Source organism: Pungitius pungitius, chromosome 19, assembly GCF_949316345.1.
Source record: "Pungitius pungitius chromosome 19, fPunPun2.1, whole genome shotgun sequence".
Lineage (NCBI taxonomy): Eukaryota > Metazoa > Chordata > Actinopteri > Perciformes > Gasterosteidae > Pungitius > Pungitius pungitius.
This window is the reverse complement of record NC_084918.1, coordinates 4617950-4635527: the sequence shown is the minus strand read 5'-3', so window position 1 is coordinate 4635527 and position 17578 is coordinate 4617950. Positions and strand designations below refer to the sequence as shown.

The 17578-nt window shown below is 46.7% G+C and overlaps 1 protein-coding gene across 3 annotated transcripts in view; it reads right to left on the bottom strand.

Annotated features, from left to right (window-relative positions):
- dlgap1b (discs, large (Drosophila) homolog-associated protein 1b) overlaps positions 1-16431 on the bottom strand; it is a 66667-nt gene extending 50236 nt beyond the window's left edge. For 2 of the 3 annotated variants that reach the window (XM_037455613.2, XM_037455614.2), the window contains exon 1: positions 16190-16430. The gene's annotated coding sequence lies outside the window, so the exon portion shown is untranslated. Of the gene's footprint in view, positions 1-16189 lie in introns of all 3 variants that reach the window. The other variant, XM_037455615.2, reaches the window with a different exon arrangement.
- Between the last annotated feature and the right edge of the window lie 1147 nt (positions 16432-17578).

The following is a 17578-nucleotide window of genomic DNA, read 5'->3' as shown; positions in this document are numbered from 1 at the left end:
TACCAGCGATGATAATCCATGCCAAAAATGTGCATGACACAAAGTGCCCTTTGAGGATCTTCTTCAAGAGGACAACAAAATGTCTGCTGATATAGCAATCTCAAGTTAAACTAATTTTTAACGAGGGAAGAGACTAATTTATTAGAGTACTGTCTGTAATCCGTACACAAAAAAAAGCCTAAGTGTTCACAGCCTGCTTTAAACAATTAACGAATAAACATTTTAAAAACGATGAAACATTTGAAAGATAATGAATAGAAGACTTCTCGCTAGAGTAGATTTCCCTGGGAACCGTGAAGTCCGACGTATCCACGAACTAGTTTAATCCTCTCATTAATAAAATACTAATCACGTCCAACACTCAGGAGTGGCACCATCTAACCCTCGAAATGTAGCTCGAGGCGGTGCTGGAGCGCTGCTCCTGAACTGCGTTTTGATGATGGGCGATTAAATTCGGGACGAAGGGATGATGTCATTCACGAGGGGGCAGAGCGCCGTGAGCGAGTCTCACAGATAAAAACACAAAACGGGGGGGGGGGGGGAGGGAGGGACAACTGCGACTTCTTTAATGTGACGCCAATCCTCCAGCACCACAGATAATAAATCACTCCCATCACTGCGCACACGTCCTGGTACCCGTTGGGCCTCAGGCCTCGAGCTCCAAAGTACTTCATGTACTTCACTTCTTGACTTTTATTTCGTCCTAAATCAAACTTTGCACTGTTCCCCCACTAGTTTGGATACAAACAGTCCCCGTGAAGTGGGTTTGTCTTCGTTTCCCTCGTACCGGATGGCAAAGAACGCAAACACTCTGTTAATGAGGGAACCATTTTACATTGTTCGCGGGTTTGCTTTCACGACAGGAATAGATCCCAAGATGTCATGCTATTCTTTTAACGGTGTATTAAAACAGACATCCTTTATTAAATTGAAAAGGCTGAAGCTCTCACAGACACACTGCAGCTTTCAGACATCTTTGATACTACATAAAAAAAAATCCATGTAACGGGTTCCTTTTATCTTGTCGTTTGCCAACTGCTTGTCAGTTTGTAGTGTTTTTCCATTATGCCTCTGCACCAAATTCCACTTTTAATACGCATTCTGGTGTCGTGACAGCTCTACAGAGACCCCACAGGACCTTGGGGTGTGCTGGTCCGATTCTAATGTTGCACTTGGTATAGAGTCTCGTTAGGCTGACCACGCCCCCCGTTGCAAACTCGCAGGGCGCCACACTGCGTTGACAGCTCCCGAACATTTTGTTGCATCTGCCGACATAACACAGATAAATAAAAGATGGCGACATGAAAGAGAATGTGTAAACATTCACACGCGTGGCGGGACGTGCGGGACTCGACCCCTCCGTCTGGTCGACACTAGCTGGCTCTCTGAAACCAACCTCGCACTAAAACACTAATGACAAGGGAACGCGCGCTCTCGCCCATTAACTCGTTACCTCGTGTGTAATTGCCCACGAGGGTCTGCGGGTTACGCATTTAATGCGGCGCGGGGCGGCGCTTACGCAAGAAACGGGGTCAACTGAGAAAGGAGCACGGCTCATTAGGGAGGATGGAGCTCGGGGACCTTAAAGGGATTGATTTCTGTTCATGAGCCCCTTACGTTTGCCCTTACTTTTCTGTGATTGGACAAATACACCTCCATGAGACAGTAAATCAAGGGTATTGCATTATACAGGTATTATTATTGCATGCGAGTGCTGGAATAAATAAAAAAGGGCTGATTGATGGTTAGATCAGGAGCCCCACGTGGCGGTCAATGCCAATGTGTACGCAGGATGGGAATGCATCCAATCACACACACGCGTGTGCCGCGTCCTCAGCACACATGACCATGGCGGTTTTGTTATCTCGAGGCTTGTGACCCCCCCCCCTCTTGGGTCCTGGTGAGAGGAGCACTCTTTGATCTCTACCAAAGATAACCTGAAGAGAAGGTAGGTATCAGTGGGGAATATAAGGGGATTACACATGCTGAACGAAAAAAAAGGCTTAGACGGAGTACTACGCAACCTGGTGCACGCACACATAATCCCCCCCCACCCCCACCCGTGGAACACAGCGGTGGTGGAGTCCGTGCAGCAGGACGGGGGGGGGGGGGGGGGGGTCGGTCCCTGGTGGGATGTCTGATGTTGTCTCTCATCATTTTTTGGGAAGTTGAATTGATGCCCAAATGGATCTAACTTCTAAATCTGTAACTCGGATTTAAAACGCAGTGACCACATTTTTGGTATTTAGTTATGAGATAAATATAACTGTATATACCTATTGAGGCAAGTTGAGGCAAATCCGGCAAACTAGAACTTTGCAACTCACACAATCTACATCCAAAAAACCTCCATCCATCAATTGGCTTCCGCTCACCGCTCACCCCCCCCCGGGAACGGCTTCCCAGCTCCTTCTGGAGCACCACTCCCGGGGCCGAGCTTGTATATCTAATCTCTCCAGCGTCCTGCGGGTGGAACCCCGAGGGCCTCCATACCAGTCGCACGTGGCGATAATAACCTCTAAAAAGCCAAACTGTGCGGGAGGCATCGCGAGCAGATGAACTAAACCACCCTCAGCTCGCCCCCGTTTTTTTTTCTCAAAGGTTCTCGCTCCCACGCGTCACAGGTCTTCCTTCACCTGTGAGGCAACGTCCCCTTCGGAGCGGGAAGCTGTGCGAATGTTACCTTGAGAGGCGACTGGAGGGAGCTCATGTGGCCCCCCCGAACACGTCCACGCTCTCTTTCGCCTCTCTTCGCTGTGCTCGTGCACAGCAGTCGGTTAATCATTTTCATCGATGTTCGCTCTGAGGCAATCAGAGGGTGTTGACTCAACATTACGGTCGGGTCTAGTTTGGTTTAGGCCTGTGGTTGGATCAATAGACACACTGATTGTTAGATATTCTATTACACAGCTCCAAGCTAATTGTTATCTGGTCATTGTGGAAAAACACAAGTTATGCTACTTTTTTTCCCTCTTTTTTTTTTTTAGTTATTACTTAAATAGCTCCGTTTCTTTATTTGCTGTGTAAATCATCGACTACTTTTTGACTATCCTGCGAACAAAAACAGAGTTCCTGTTTGCAATGAGTAAGCACTAATTAAATGTCTAAATGCCTGCTTTCATTTTTTCAGGACTTGTTCCAGCAATACATTGCGTGGCTTGCGACCAAAAGCCAATGGTTTTCCATCAAACTGTGTAGTGATGAGGCCTTCAAATTGTCAGGCATTCGGAGACACGAGAGAATGCAAAAGTGATGCCAATGTTGAACGGGCGAGTAGAGTCAAGATGAGTGAACGGCAGAGTTTAAGCCTGAAGGAAATCTGACATTTGTCGCAGCTGGCTACAAACGTTTAGCAAACTGAACACTTCTTTAAAATATCTTCTGAAATATTGATTTTCTTATCCTTTGTTTGACATCGTTCCTGCTCCTCTTCCTGTTTTGGATCAGCCAAACGTAAATGACTAATGGCTTAATGGCGCACATGTAGCAGAACCACTTTGTTTTTAATTCAAGTGACTGCAGAAATAACAACACAAGGTGAAATGACTCATGCTTCGGTACGTTTTGTTTTGTAGCAACCTTCATGTAAAGCAAAATGAGCGAGAGAATTGCACATGCTAGGTGACACTCCTCCCCGCTACGCAGGAAGACACACACACACACACACACGCGCCTCTGTTCCCCTGACCTCCTCCTACACAACAAATCATCATGACAGACTGCTCATCCCGCTGGCTGCCTTCTCGTCAACGCTGGCCCAGATTCCATCAGATTATACAAATGACATCATCAAGTGAGTGTTTTTGAGCGGGTGCGTGAATGATGGTATTTTGGCAGTGGGGGGGGGGGGGGGGGGGGGGGGGGGTTTAAACTGCTCCATGTACCACAAATATGCTTTTGACTACATCCAGATGTCCAAAAAAGATGTCCTCATATGAAACCCCGGAGACTCTGGAACATGACAAACCCTCAAAAAAGGTGCGACAGGGGTTTTCATCCCTCTGAACAAACGCCCAGAGACTTTTAGAGACGCGGCTCGGAAGTGCATCTGTTGTTCCGGGGGGTGGGCTTAAATGCGTTCCCCCCTTGTGACTGGAGGCTCATTTAGACGAGCGCATCCAGGCACTTTGACATGCAAGGGCTAAACCCACTGTGCAGCAGTAAACAAAAAGGTATCGTGATCTTGATTTGGCTTCAGCCACACGGAGGCTCCTTGCCCCCCCCCCCCCCCCCCCCCCCCCCCCCTGCTGTGGCGTTTGATGTTTGATGGGAAAAACGACATTCAAGAGGATTTTTCTTCTTTTTTCTTTCTTACAAGGTTGCAGCCGTACACATCAGAAAATACATGGCGGTACAGAAGTTTTTGTAGTGCAGAATCATGTCAGTGCGATGTGACAAAGCTATTATTGAGATAGAGCAGAGGGGTGTTTGGGGAAACATTTGCTCCAAGCCCCCGAGAGGTCGCGTTGGTTCAAGTCTTTGACAGGAAGCTGAGCCTGCAGCAGCACCATGCAAATGCACTTCTTCTGGCTTACTACGACGAGATCTGTCGTCAGTATATTTTGTCACCAGTGGCGTTTAAAGAGTAAGGCACACCCGAAACCCGAAAGACACATATTTACACTCCTGTTGAAGGTTTGTCAGCGCGTCACCTTGCTTAGCTGAGCAGCCTCCAAAATTACATCGACAAAGTGGTTTTACACACAAGTGTCAATAATCAAGGTGTTGTCATACTATATATATACACGTACGCAAGATCCCATTTAATGTGTCCTGCTCCTGTGGCTGTGAAAGCTTCTGTAGACGTCACATAAATACTACAAGCTTAACCATTCCATAAAATCTATGATAATTATGGCTGATAAAGACCGTGAGAAGAGCGTTTGTTGGCATTGTAGCGGCAAGATCTTTTCTCACTTAGCTTATTGGAGCCTGAGAAAATGCCCTGGCTTGTCACAGCAATCCAAAGCTATTGGCTAGTGATGACCCTGACTAAGCCATTTTCTGCTGCCTGTGCATCTCTCCCTCTCTCTCCCTCTCTCTCCCTCTCTTTCCCTCTCTCTCTCTCCCTGCCAGAACCGCCAAGGAGATTTGCGTGTCCTCACAGATGCCAGAGTTTCATGCTTTCGACCCGCAGGCTCTCACTGTGTCTGCCTGGCATTGTGGAAAGCCTTTAGGGAGGGGGGGAGGGGGGCGGTGAAAAAATCCTCAGCATCCTCTTCTCGACAACTTGCTAATTACTTTACAAAGGCTTGCTTGCAGTCTATATTGCATTAGATACATCGCATTCCAAAAAGGACAACGGCAATAATTGATTTGCGTTCTGGTCTCAAATGAGTCAGCAAATAGGTGCCGGTTTGCATTTTCCACTCATGCTTCTTATTGCTGAGGCCAATACAAAAGACAAGACAAGAATTTCTGAGCAAAGCCAGACCCATTTTATCCCGACTACGAAGTTCAATGAAACACCTGCCTGAATGGAGCTAGTAAAAAAATGGAGATTAAAATTCAATTAGAGTTGGGATGAAACAACTTTAAGTCCCCACCTCAGATTGTTGTCAGGTGGGTGAATGGTTTGATGATTTACAGCTTAGGCGCGGACGGCGAACATCACACACACTCATCCAAGCATCCTTTTGGAACAAAAACCGCCGGCCAAGATACAGTAGAGGTTGAACTGAGCGACGAGGGAGAGGAACGACTATTTTAAACGCTTCGTATAACGGTCGTATACAACTGAAAGCATTTCAGAATGTGAAAGGAACGAATTATACAATCGTCTCTGTTTTGGCTTTTTTTTTTTTGCACAAATAATGCAACAAAAGATAAATGAATTTGAGGCTTTTGTCAAGTGTTTTCATAATGCGTCAAAGCCAGCTGTGGAAATAAAACAACAGGTAATGCTAATTCACGCTCAGTTCCCTTTGCAGCCTGTGAACTTGTGTTTGCTGAGCTTCTCACGGAAACCATTAATCTATGAACGCATGTTCTCTTTTGAATCTGTGTGCGTGCTTGTGTGTGTGTGTGTGTGTGTGTGTGTGTGTGTGTGTGTGTGAGAGACTATGTGGGAACAGATGGAGCGCTGCAGTACAGAGAAACGAGCGGTAGGATGTGCATGAAGCACGAGGCGCTGTCCGTGGTGCTGAAGTCATCCTGCAAGCTGCATTAACTTGCTACTTATTCATCTTTCTCACGCAAAAACACAGACACGCACAAAATGTGATCTCTTTGCAAACCTTGTATCCTGAATTCAAAAACATTTTATTGTGTATATCTAGATCTACTGAAAATCGTATTTCCCTGGAAAGGCGCAGATAGAAGTGGTGACCAATAACGTGACGAGAAGCCCTCTAATTCAACAGCGGACCCATCGTTCAGCCCACAGCTGTCGGTCCATTTTGGGCTCATTTAAGGACTCTATCGCACATGTGCAAAGATCTCACTGCTGACCTTTTGTTCCTCGCTAATTTAATTACGAACAAATCTCAACACTAAAGACCAGAAGAGACTAAATGAAGACGACATCAACGGTGAGGTGTGCAGATTCTGGTCTCGGCCCGGCTGCAGGTGCAGAGCAAAATTCGCCGTGACTCCGTTGCTGGGATAATCTGAGCTTGTAAAGAAAAGAAAACCTAGTCCTTAGCAAAAGGGCAGGTTTCATACTTTGAGGTTGCAATTAGTGAAAAATGGGGAGCTTTCCCAAAGCAAGTAAAAAAAAAAAGTATGTATTATCCAAATCATGTCGAGAATTTCTATCTGCAAACATTTTCGGTTTTAACCCTTCATGATCCATCGAGAAGAAGAAAAAGAACGTTGACTAATTTAGCTTTTTTTTCCCCTGAGGGTGCCAAATGACTAACAGTGAGCCATTGTGCGTGACGCATGCACACCAGGAATAACGGTGACCGGCTTCCTGTTGGTATAGTTAGACGTTTTCATGGAGTTTGCATGGAGGTAGATTTTTCGAGCATAATTAGTCACAATTAGGTCCTCTGTCCATCGCTGTCCATCCATGCAGGTTATTAGATTGAGAGGATGTGTTCCCTCTCCCACGGCTGCCACTTTGGCATCGGTCACGCCTTGGCTTCATGCCAAAGTTTTAGCTCCTCCCTTCTCTTTTTTTTTCCTTTTTCCTCTCCCTGCAGCCAAAATGCAACATGGAGATTTATGGCTGAATGTAAAAAACACCACCCAACGATCTGCGTTTGTTCTACACCATTTTTTTTAACATTTTTTTTTCTGGGTCTCGTGTAAATCATAAAAAGCTTTTATGATAAAAAGCTTTTATGATTCACTCCTGCAATCCGTAGAGACAATCATTTGACATGTGATTGTTTCTATAAACCAAGAGATAATCCAGGAATTAATGCAAACATGCCATTTGGTTTAGTTCCATTGAAATCATTGTTTAGGATAAATTATTAAGTTTTAAAATGTGATTAGGGAGCCTTGAATTTGGCTAAATATAATTAAGATATTTATCAAAGCTACCACTGCTTGAAAATATTGAAAGGTCATTTAAAATTAATATAAACACTTGTTCACTAAATATATTAAAAACAATGGCAAAACTGAATATGGATAGCCAAAAAGTTAATACTACATCTTTGAATAGGAAACTATTTTGTCCACTTGTTTCCATGCAAAAGCAACCCTGAGTACCAACACCAAGCCTTCACTCATTCACACACTGACACACACACACACACACACACGCACACACACGCCATCTGTCAAGCGGTAACCTCCCCGAGCTCGCTTTCCCTCTCTCTGCGTCCTGCTGGGACACATGCTCACTAATGATTCCATAACTTCGTTACCACCTCATTATGGCGGCGGGTAAGCGGCATTGCTGCATTCACCACTCTGTAACGGACCGGCGGTGGCGACTCATTTGCTTAACGGGCGCATTGATCCACCGCACCGTGACCAGCCGGCCAGTTGGGGCCGCGTGGAGGCAATGCTTGACCTCCACCTGCTCTCGGCCTTCTGCCGTCCGTCGTGTCCACGTGCCTCCTTGTCTTCCACATTGGACTGTATTGCAGGGACCGTTATTGCTCCATTTTTTATTTTTTTTAAAGTTTGTCTCGTGGAACTCCACGGCTTTTCTGATTTGAGAGGTCTCCTGGTACACACAGAGTTACGCGTTTTCACGCACGGCTCCATAGTTTAACACCACCTGGGGGAAAAAATATCACAGCAAAGTGACAAAGCGCCAGCGAACAAAACCAAAAGCAAAAGCCAGGATTTGAAAGGAAGGAGCTGGAAATTGACGCCAAATGGCTCAGTGAAAGAATACTCTCAGATGATACAGCAGGAGGACATGATGCCCAAGTTGTCCTCTGCAGGTATGATGTAGGCCAAATTGGCATTGTTTTACAACATTTCGAGAGGCTTACTGGAAGACCTGTGAAAGCAGTCTCTAATGGTTTCAAAGGAAGACATATTCCCCTAATGCGAAAGGGTTTCCTTTGAAAGCAGCCAGGAACCATTACAGCAGCTGCTCTGCATATTTATTTCAACCTACTGGGAAACCTCTCGGAGGGAGCGCCATCAAACAGAATAGGGAGCTCAGTGCGAACTGAACAACTCATGTTTGGCGGAAGGGAGGCGGCTACTCGGGGTTAAGAGACACCAGTCCCATCACAGCCAGCATGTGGACATCGGAGAGGAGGGGCGGGACAACAATTTAAACCAAGCCCAATGACCTTTTGGTTAGGAGATGACCAGTTGGAGCAGATAATCCCGGACAAGCTGGTCTTACTGAGAAAACAATGCTTCCCCCCCCCCCCCCCTCCCCTCCCCCCGTAAACATCCAACAACATTGCAGCAGTGTTTACCTCAATGAAATGTTTCAATCCTTGCAGGAGTTCACGGCCTTGCTCGTTCACTGCACCAATCAGCCACAAGCATTTGCAACGGTCAGAACAGAAGCTGCATCTCAGCGACGATACAGACAAAAAGGATCAAACGTTGCTGCATAATTCATGCATTTCACGTACTACAATGCACGTAACCGAAAGACGACTGCAGTGTGACAAAGTACTTTGAGAATGAACTCGCGTGTGCATCTTCTGCACAGTATATTAGCCGTCTCCTCCTGGTTCTACCCCCCCACATTCACTGGCCCTTGTGCCTGATTTAGCCCGTGCCTTTGGGCCTGCAGCAACTGGCGGTCGTATAGAGGGCCATGTAAATGTCACCGTCTCAGAGGCTGTGCTCTGCGGAGCGTGAAATGAAATCTGGCAGAGTTTTAAGGCCTTGCCTTTCCTCACATGTACATTCCGCAGTACACGGGCCGTATATAAAACTCACGGATATGTTACGATCATATCTGGATACCCCCCCCCCCCCACAGTCATGTCTCTTTTCCTTATCAATTATTTTAGTGTCAGGTCACAATTGTTGCCGGCTACATTTACCAACCCTATTAATAGTTTTTTAAAATAAAAACCAGATTATTATTGCCATCATGTGAAATTGGATAGCTACGCTAATCCTAAATAATCCGATAGATCATGCAACAATATCATATTTACTGCAAGTTGCATGCATGTACTTCACACACACACACACACACACACACACACAGGTACACTGCATCGCAATGGACATTTAGAACCACTAAAATGTCAATCACATTATTTCTGTTTCTAAAAAGAATAAGGGAAGAGACTCTTCCATAACAGGATGAGACAGAAAAGCTGCGGGCACTGAACGCTGGCGCAGAAGGACGATGAGTAGTTCAACTGCAGGAAACGTTCCCTGTAGGGTTTCTTCTTCTGGGAAGATTGGCAGCACGCTTGAGGGGCTCTCACTCAATTAAAATCAAGAACGCGGGGGGGGGGGGGGGGGGGGCTTTCCGCCTGAGCTGACGCCATTTTGGATCCGAAACAACTGTGTCACTACTTAAGTTCTGCCTCAGACCGTCTCTTGAGGGATCTCATTGTCAAAGACGGGATCCGAGTGACTCTCTCTATTGAGCACGTATACGGTTGGAGGAGGAGAAGGGCCAGACATTGATGCATGAGAATTCCTGCTCCCACATCCAGGCCACGCAGGCAATCTGTCTAACTATTGCTTTCTGTGAACTGCCAACGTTTGGGTGACACAACTATATCAAGAGTGAAAAAGAAAAGGCTTTCGTCGCAATATATCTACTTTTTAAAACACCCATTGTTTAAAAACGATCACCTCTTGCTCATCACCTCTATTCGTGCACTTAAACCTGGCCCCTTTGTGGACATTTACAAATTAGATCTCCCATTCCGTTTAGAGCTGTACCTCTTGCGGCTTATCTTGTGCAACAAGCTTTTAAACAAATCCCGTAGCTTTAAATAAACAGGAGCTGAGCTTTTCCTTAATGTTGGGCCGCACGAGTCAACCTTTACCCGAGTCCCTCCAGTGGGGGGACTCCGGGCAGGCGTCACACGTCGACGCCAACTACTACACCCATTAATGGAAATCTGATGTGTTTAAAAAAAATAGTTCCAAAAATACTCCTTCCTACCCCCTCCTTACCCGCACGGACTTGGCAAATCTGGCCAAGGAAGATCAGCCAATCTGAACCCACACTTGCCCGTGAGCTTTAAAATGACTGAATGTTGCTGTGATCACACACACACCTCCGAGGGCAGTCAGTGCCGGAGGAGAACTTCGTCAGGGCCCTGATTCATCTCCATCCTCCTTTCTCCACCGCTGAGAGGCGGTCAGCCCGGCTGCCACAGGGCACTGCGTAAAAGATGTGTGTGTGGGGGGGGGGACCGTGGGGGGGGGGACTGGCAGGTCAAAATAAGCTCCCACACTGCGCCACGAAGCCAATCCTCACCAAACTCACACTGTGAGTGGGCTAAAAGGGGATTTTGTTCAAAGTTCTGACTGATTTTCATGAAATAAAAACACCATTTGTGCTTCGGTTTATTGGTTTATATAAAAATACAGTAAATAGCACTGGGCAAGTTAGTGAGTTATTCGTTTTTGCTAACAAAGCAAATTATATATTAATATTTTGTACAGGCCGTTGCTTGCTCTGAATACACATATAGTACAGACACACTATGGGTCACAGTCAGAGAGCGATGTTAATCAGTGTTGGCTTGGGAGGGCCGTCGTCATGCTTCTCAACCAATGAGAGCACTGGGGGCGGGCCTAAGACTGCTCTTCAAAGCCCACATGCACCGGCTGGCCCGCCCACGGAAATAGCGATAGGGAGTCTGCGCCCTTTTCCCCCATTTCTTCGTCCCCGCCAGTTTTACGTGGACATCTTTATTTTAATAGAATGTTTTTTTATTTTAAGAATATAACATTTTGTGTAAGGGTTTCCATCAGTATGTTAAGCCGATTAATCACAATTAATTCAGGATTTAAAATTGTAATTGTTACCCAGCACTAATAATCATTATGATTATATACATATATATAAAAATATCTTTTTCTTCAGTAGATCAGTTTCAGGAAGCGGGACAAATGAAGCCAGATCTCGGTTGGATTGCAAAGCTCTTCGTCAGAGGACAGTGAAAATGTTGCATACATTTTTTTATTACAGGATGTGACACAGTTTTAAGAGGTTGACACCAAGCTGATTTTGTCTCATTGCTTTTCCACACATCGTCCCTGATGGCTGCTTTCCTAAAATACTGGACATAACATCATAACATTCAGTGCCTCACGCCAAAACAGCAAGATCTTGTCAAAAGAGTTTTTATCATGTCGGTCTAGTGGACGGGCCATCTACGTTCCTAGCGTCAGTCTGCATGCAAGTTGTGGTCCCTCTGGATTTACTGTTTACTGAAACAAGCATCCGCTCCGCCACTGGCTTTCAATATCTAAGATTAAGCTATTAAATGGTGCTTGGAATCATAGGAAAAAACCTTGGTGGGAAATATGCCCAACTCTTGGAAAACATCAACGCAGCCATTTCTGAGGCCTTATAATAGATGCCTTCTTAATTATGGTGACATGTCGACTACACACTCACATGTAGAGTGATGCAATGAGGGGCTCCGCCTACAGCAAGGAGCTGTTCACTCAAAGAAAAGGGAATATATGAACCTTATGCGGCAAGTTGTTTTGACAGCGTGACCGCCGTTTGACTTTTAGCGTTTTGTTGATGTGCTGATCAGGTTAGAAATAGATGTGGAGGGGCTCAACTTTGCCAAAAGGAAGTCAGCTTCTTTGGGGTCTTATCTTATATCAAAATGAACGCAAAGATGCAAAACCAAGATAATGCAATAAACCCAACCCAAACCTCTGTGTTAGTTGTTTGTTTGCATTCGATATGCAGTCAGAGTAATGATGATTATGGATATAATGTCTACACTTATTAAGAGTCCAAGCCATTTGATAGTGATTCCACTCTCACACGGACACATTGTTGTTGGTATCGGTTCAGAAGGTGACCACACAAAGCCTTGTATTTCATTAAAACCGTCCGCAGAGACGTTTGTGCTGAAATAACCGTTTCCCCCGAGGAGGCATTTGTTTGCTTTCGGAGAAGACGGCAAACAAGCTGTCAGCAGAGTTTGTCTTTAGAGAAACAAAAATAACAATAAGAGGCGGCGCACAACCATCGCCCCACACGCGGCTTCAGCACCAGTGTGATCCACAGCATTCCAGCACATAGAGGGATATGCATCATTTCCCCCCCCCCCCCCCCACCCTTCCCCCCTCCCTCATCCCCAGTGTCTGGCCGAAGGCCTCCATGCTGGATTATGTTACCTAACAATGGCGGCGGCCTTTAACAGTCGGAGCATGCTCCAGCAGCTGGAAGGCATACAAACACTCTGCCCCCTTTTTTCCCCTATCCATCCACAAGCGCCTTTGTGTCCCCCCCCCCCCCCCCCTCCCACCCCCCCAAATGTCGAATGCAGGTCTACAGTATGTCTTTATATCAACAGGCGAGCGCCCCAGTTCCTGCTGAAAGGCAAATAAAAAGCAGGCTATCGCACCAAAGCACACAGCACAGCACGGTTGGCATCACGCATGCAAAAGGGACCTCGGTGTCACTGCGTGCTTTTAAAGTGAGAGGTGAAACCGCTGCGTCTGCATCTCCTCCTCACGAGTGAAAAACAGACACGGCAGAAGGTTTGACAGAACTGGGGAGGAAGGAGGGGGTGGGGGGGGGGGGGGGGGGGGATGCGACGTAGTGTGGGAGAATGTCTGGTTTGTAATGTGTGTAGAGGAAGGCACACTGTCGTCACAGAGTGAGCCCCGAGGCGCAGAAAACGCACGAGTCCTGCAGGCACGAGCGGGGCGTGAAGGGAAGCTCGCGATGGCGGAACAATGCTCTTTCGTCAAGACATTCGATATCTGGGACTTCAGAGGCTGCCGTGGCACGCACACACACACACACACACACACACACAGCTCTCCCTGAGAACAAAACCGAACACCGCGAGGTGACATCACCAGTAGGTGCAATGTGCTTTGCCTCAGCGCAATGTGACGGTGACCTCCGCTTGAATTATATTTGTCAATCAAATGAATTGGGCAGAGAAAATGAACACGTTGCGACGACTGCTGACATTCAAGAGAGGGAAGAAACATTTTAGGAATAAATCCTTGGGGGGGGGGGGAACAGAGTGTGATTAAAACTCAAGAGGCAGATGTCACAGAGGTGGGACTGGTACATTTTATTAAGCACTGTGAAGGCCTGTTTTTTCGTGAGGGCCCGTAGCTTCCATGAGTCCAGATCTCTCTACATCCCTCAGTTGGAGCACACAAACAGTTCTCCACTGGTTCCCCCCCCCCCCCGAGGAAATCATACAGCTCGTTCACCTTGCTTTTAGAAGAAGAAAAAAAATGAAGAAAGAAATCCACAGGAGAAAAGATGAAGGAGTTAAATTGGCTTGCTGATGGCTTATACGACAAAATTGCAGAAAAGAATTGCTCGAGCTGGGGATTATGCAGGGGGGGCCTTGAATAGCCCCCGCAAGCTGAGCTGGTAAGTGTTAACGGCGCAGGAGAGAAGACGCCGCCACGGAGAGAATGTCCCGCTCTCACAGAGTGAGCCCCTGAGAAGCAGCAGCACCTTGTGGGACTCTGACGGGGCTCCTCTGCTCAGTGGAACAGTGAAGTGTAATTAAAAACTCAAAACAAAAAGGAAAGAACAGAGGCTGGAACTACAAGGGCGCCGAAGAACACCGCTGCAGCTGACTCATTATTGCCGTCATCCACAACCGTCACTGCAACACCGCCCGTGACTTCTGGCCTTTCCTAATAAAACCTGGAGGGGGACAAGTCATGAGCAACAGCCATGTCATCAACTGTGCGTTGCACAATCTTCTTTGCTGTCATAATCCCTTATTTTATTGTAAGGCCTTCGGGGGGTGTTGGAAAGCAATATTTGCGCCACTAGATTTTAGCCCCTTTTCTGCCCTCCGGTCTGCTCCCGACCTGATGGGTCCCTCTATAATTTCATTTCAGGCGGCCGCGGCTTCAAAAGGCGATCGAAAGACGAAGCGGCAAACGTGCGAACCAGGTCGTCCGGGGGGTTCTTGGAGGACGCGTTTCGGGAAAACAGTATCTGCAATAATTGCATTGGGAAAACCGAGTCGCGCTAAGTATGGTAGAAGGGTGGAAAAATATATACAGAGATTCTTCAACATCCAACGACCTTTATCCCCCCTTGAGGGCTTCCTTAATATTCCACAAGCAGTGTTTACAGGTATTTGGTAGCAGGAGTGGATCTCGTCGTGTTTTAACTACAGCGCAGACCAGGATCAGGTTAAGGCCTCGCGGGAATGACAACAGGAGGTCGCGAAAGACATTGAAATCTTTAAAAACCTTGTCTCACTCACATCGGGGGACAGAGACGTATGAGGGGAGACCGCCACAGCGGACGACAGCAGCATCAAAACAAAAAAAAAGCCGGCTAATGAAGCAGAGGCGCGAGGTTGGCAGTTCAGCACAGAGTGCGTAATTATCTGCCGGGGGGCGAAGAGGAAAAGCAACTAACGATCACTCCGGCAATCCCGTCCAAGGCCACTGCAGTCGGCCCCACGAGCCCAACGAAGAGGGTACCCATCGCGGGGGGGGGGGGGGGGGGGGGGGGGGGGGGGGAGATCGGGGCCAGAGTGCGAGTTAAAGTGGGCACGCAAAGAATGAGCTTGAAAAAAAAAAAAAAACGTCAGACAACATTTTGGTTCCTGTATTATTTAGGCCCTTAATTCACTTTGGTAGGGTGCTAATAGCGTCCTTACTTGATTGACCCTTTCAGCCATGAACCTTTCCAATCCTCCTTGAATCTATTTCTACCTCCACTGGACTCAGAACAACAATTGACTTTTTCCCCCAAATTATCTCGGTGGCCCTCTACACACACACACACACACACACACACACACACACACACACACACACACACACACAACGATTGTTGCAGTCTATTGTAATGAACACGGCTTTATTTTGGTAGACAAACACTTGGGCCTTTACATTGACATTGGACAAGCGGCCAATTCCTATCACAGAGTCACTCTTACAGATGTTCTGGATTTCACAAGATACTGCCGCAATATTGACAGTGTTTTAATGACCACAATCGCACATTTATTCCGAAGCAATGCTGAAACCATTGTCCTTTTGGGCAGAGAGCCACGGTGAACACATCCAGACATGGCTATAGGAAGAAGGCAGAGGAAAGGGGGGGGGGGGGTGGTGGTCTCAGAAGCCATCCCTGGATTGTGTACAGCCTGCAAGAGGAGGAGGGGATTTCTTCCTCTTCCTCTGAACATGACTGAGCCCGTGTCCCTCACGTTCAGCTTCCAAGCTGTTCCCAGAAGGTCCAAAACTCTCCATCTAATGCCAATAGACACAATTGGTGCCGCGGTTGTTCGGGCTCTTGGGAGCCACTTACGGCAAGGGGGGAGGGGGGGGGGATGCAGTCTAACAACTTTGTTGTCAAAACGAATCACCCTATTTCTTTCATTGTCTGCGTTTACAAGAAAGTTGAGGGGAGAAAAAAATACCCAACGAAGGGATTCATTCCAATCTGAGACGGGACCAAGAGGCATAAGGCATAAGGTGCAGGACTGCACGCGCGAGATGAATCATTCAAATAAAGTGTCTGCCTAAAAAAAATGTTTTAAAAAAAAAGAGACTACTCCATCGTTAGTCCGACAAGTGTCAAACAAAAACGCCGCAGAACGTAAGAAACGGGGACAAAACAATTTGCGCATTCGGTCCCTACCTTTCCAACGCAGCGCGTCCGAGAAACCGCCTCGGGGGGGGGGTTGTTTTTTTACTCCCGTGGGTTGTGCTGAAAGTGCTTCTTTGCCTCGAGGATGGAACGAATCGGGGTGTATCGTACAGGACGTCACCTGCACGTCGGGGTCCCACGCGCTGTAGCGTGTCCCTGTATCGCTCCGTCTGCGGGCTGCGGAGGCATCGCTGCACGTCTCGAGCGGCGCTTCGCGGGAACGGAGGGAGGGAAAGCCCGACATGGAGTCAGTCTCGCAACTGGATTCCCCGGTGGACCGCTGATCCAAATCGGACACACGGGAAATCAAAATGAAAACAGTGGCTTGTTCGCAGGTAGCCCAGTATATTAGCCCTTCAATAAGCCAAACTGGCGTGGTAACTGTAAGGTCAAACGCGAGGATTTGATTTATCACTAATTAACGCCATGTTTGCAATGTTGAGACAGTGAATAATGACGTTTCATAATTCAGCCCCATTATTCCACCTGTGATCAATTATACAAAGTATGTATAAAACACTAAGAAACACCCACTTAATTGCATTTTTCAGAGATTGTGACAACTGAGCAAAATCCATCTGCAGAAGAAGAAAGCATAACACCACAGATACAGGTCATTATTTTGTTTACTCGATTATCACATAACACATTTAGTGAAATTATATAAAAAACTGAAATATAAAATAAACATATAATATATCCTCTCAATGCCTACCCCCTAATGTTTGAGTACATTTACGATATTCATTTGACTTCAAGTTAGGGCAAATTTTCCAATTTATTCCCCATGTCTTGCGTTCATAAATAGGCTTCAAATAACACATACAGTATAATAGAACACTGTGACATTTGTGTTATTGAGTATGAGATCCTTTGTTGCAGTGTTTGTCATCCAAATCTTCCGCACGCACACACACACACACACACACACACACACACACACACACACACACACACACACACACACACACACAAACACACACACACACACACACACACACACACATGAATGACAAAGACAGTTGTGCTGCACAGTGCAAGCACATCACACACACACTTCTCCCATCACTCTCTGTCTCTCTGTGGCAGGGATGCTGATGAATGACTGGAGGCTGCACTCTGCAGGGAGAGAGCTCTGTGCCTGCCAGGCAGCCTGGATCTAATAACAAAGTTGCATATAGCCTACTTCAATGGCATAACCCTGGCAACAGCAGCGGCAGCAGAGAACTTACTGAAGGCTCTGGGTGTTTGTTACTATGGGCTTTGGGTGATCAGGCATTGCACCCAATCAGCGATCAGCGAGACTGCATATAAGAAAATGTCAGCATTGAGACATTATCAGGGGATTTATTACAGGCCGAAGCCTTTTCATCAGCCAGC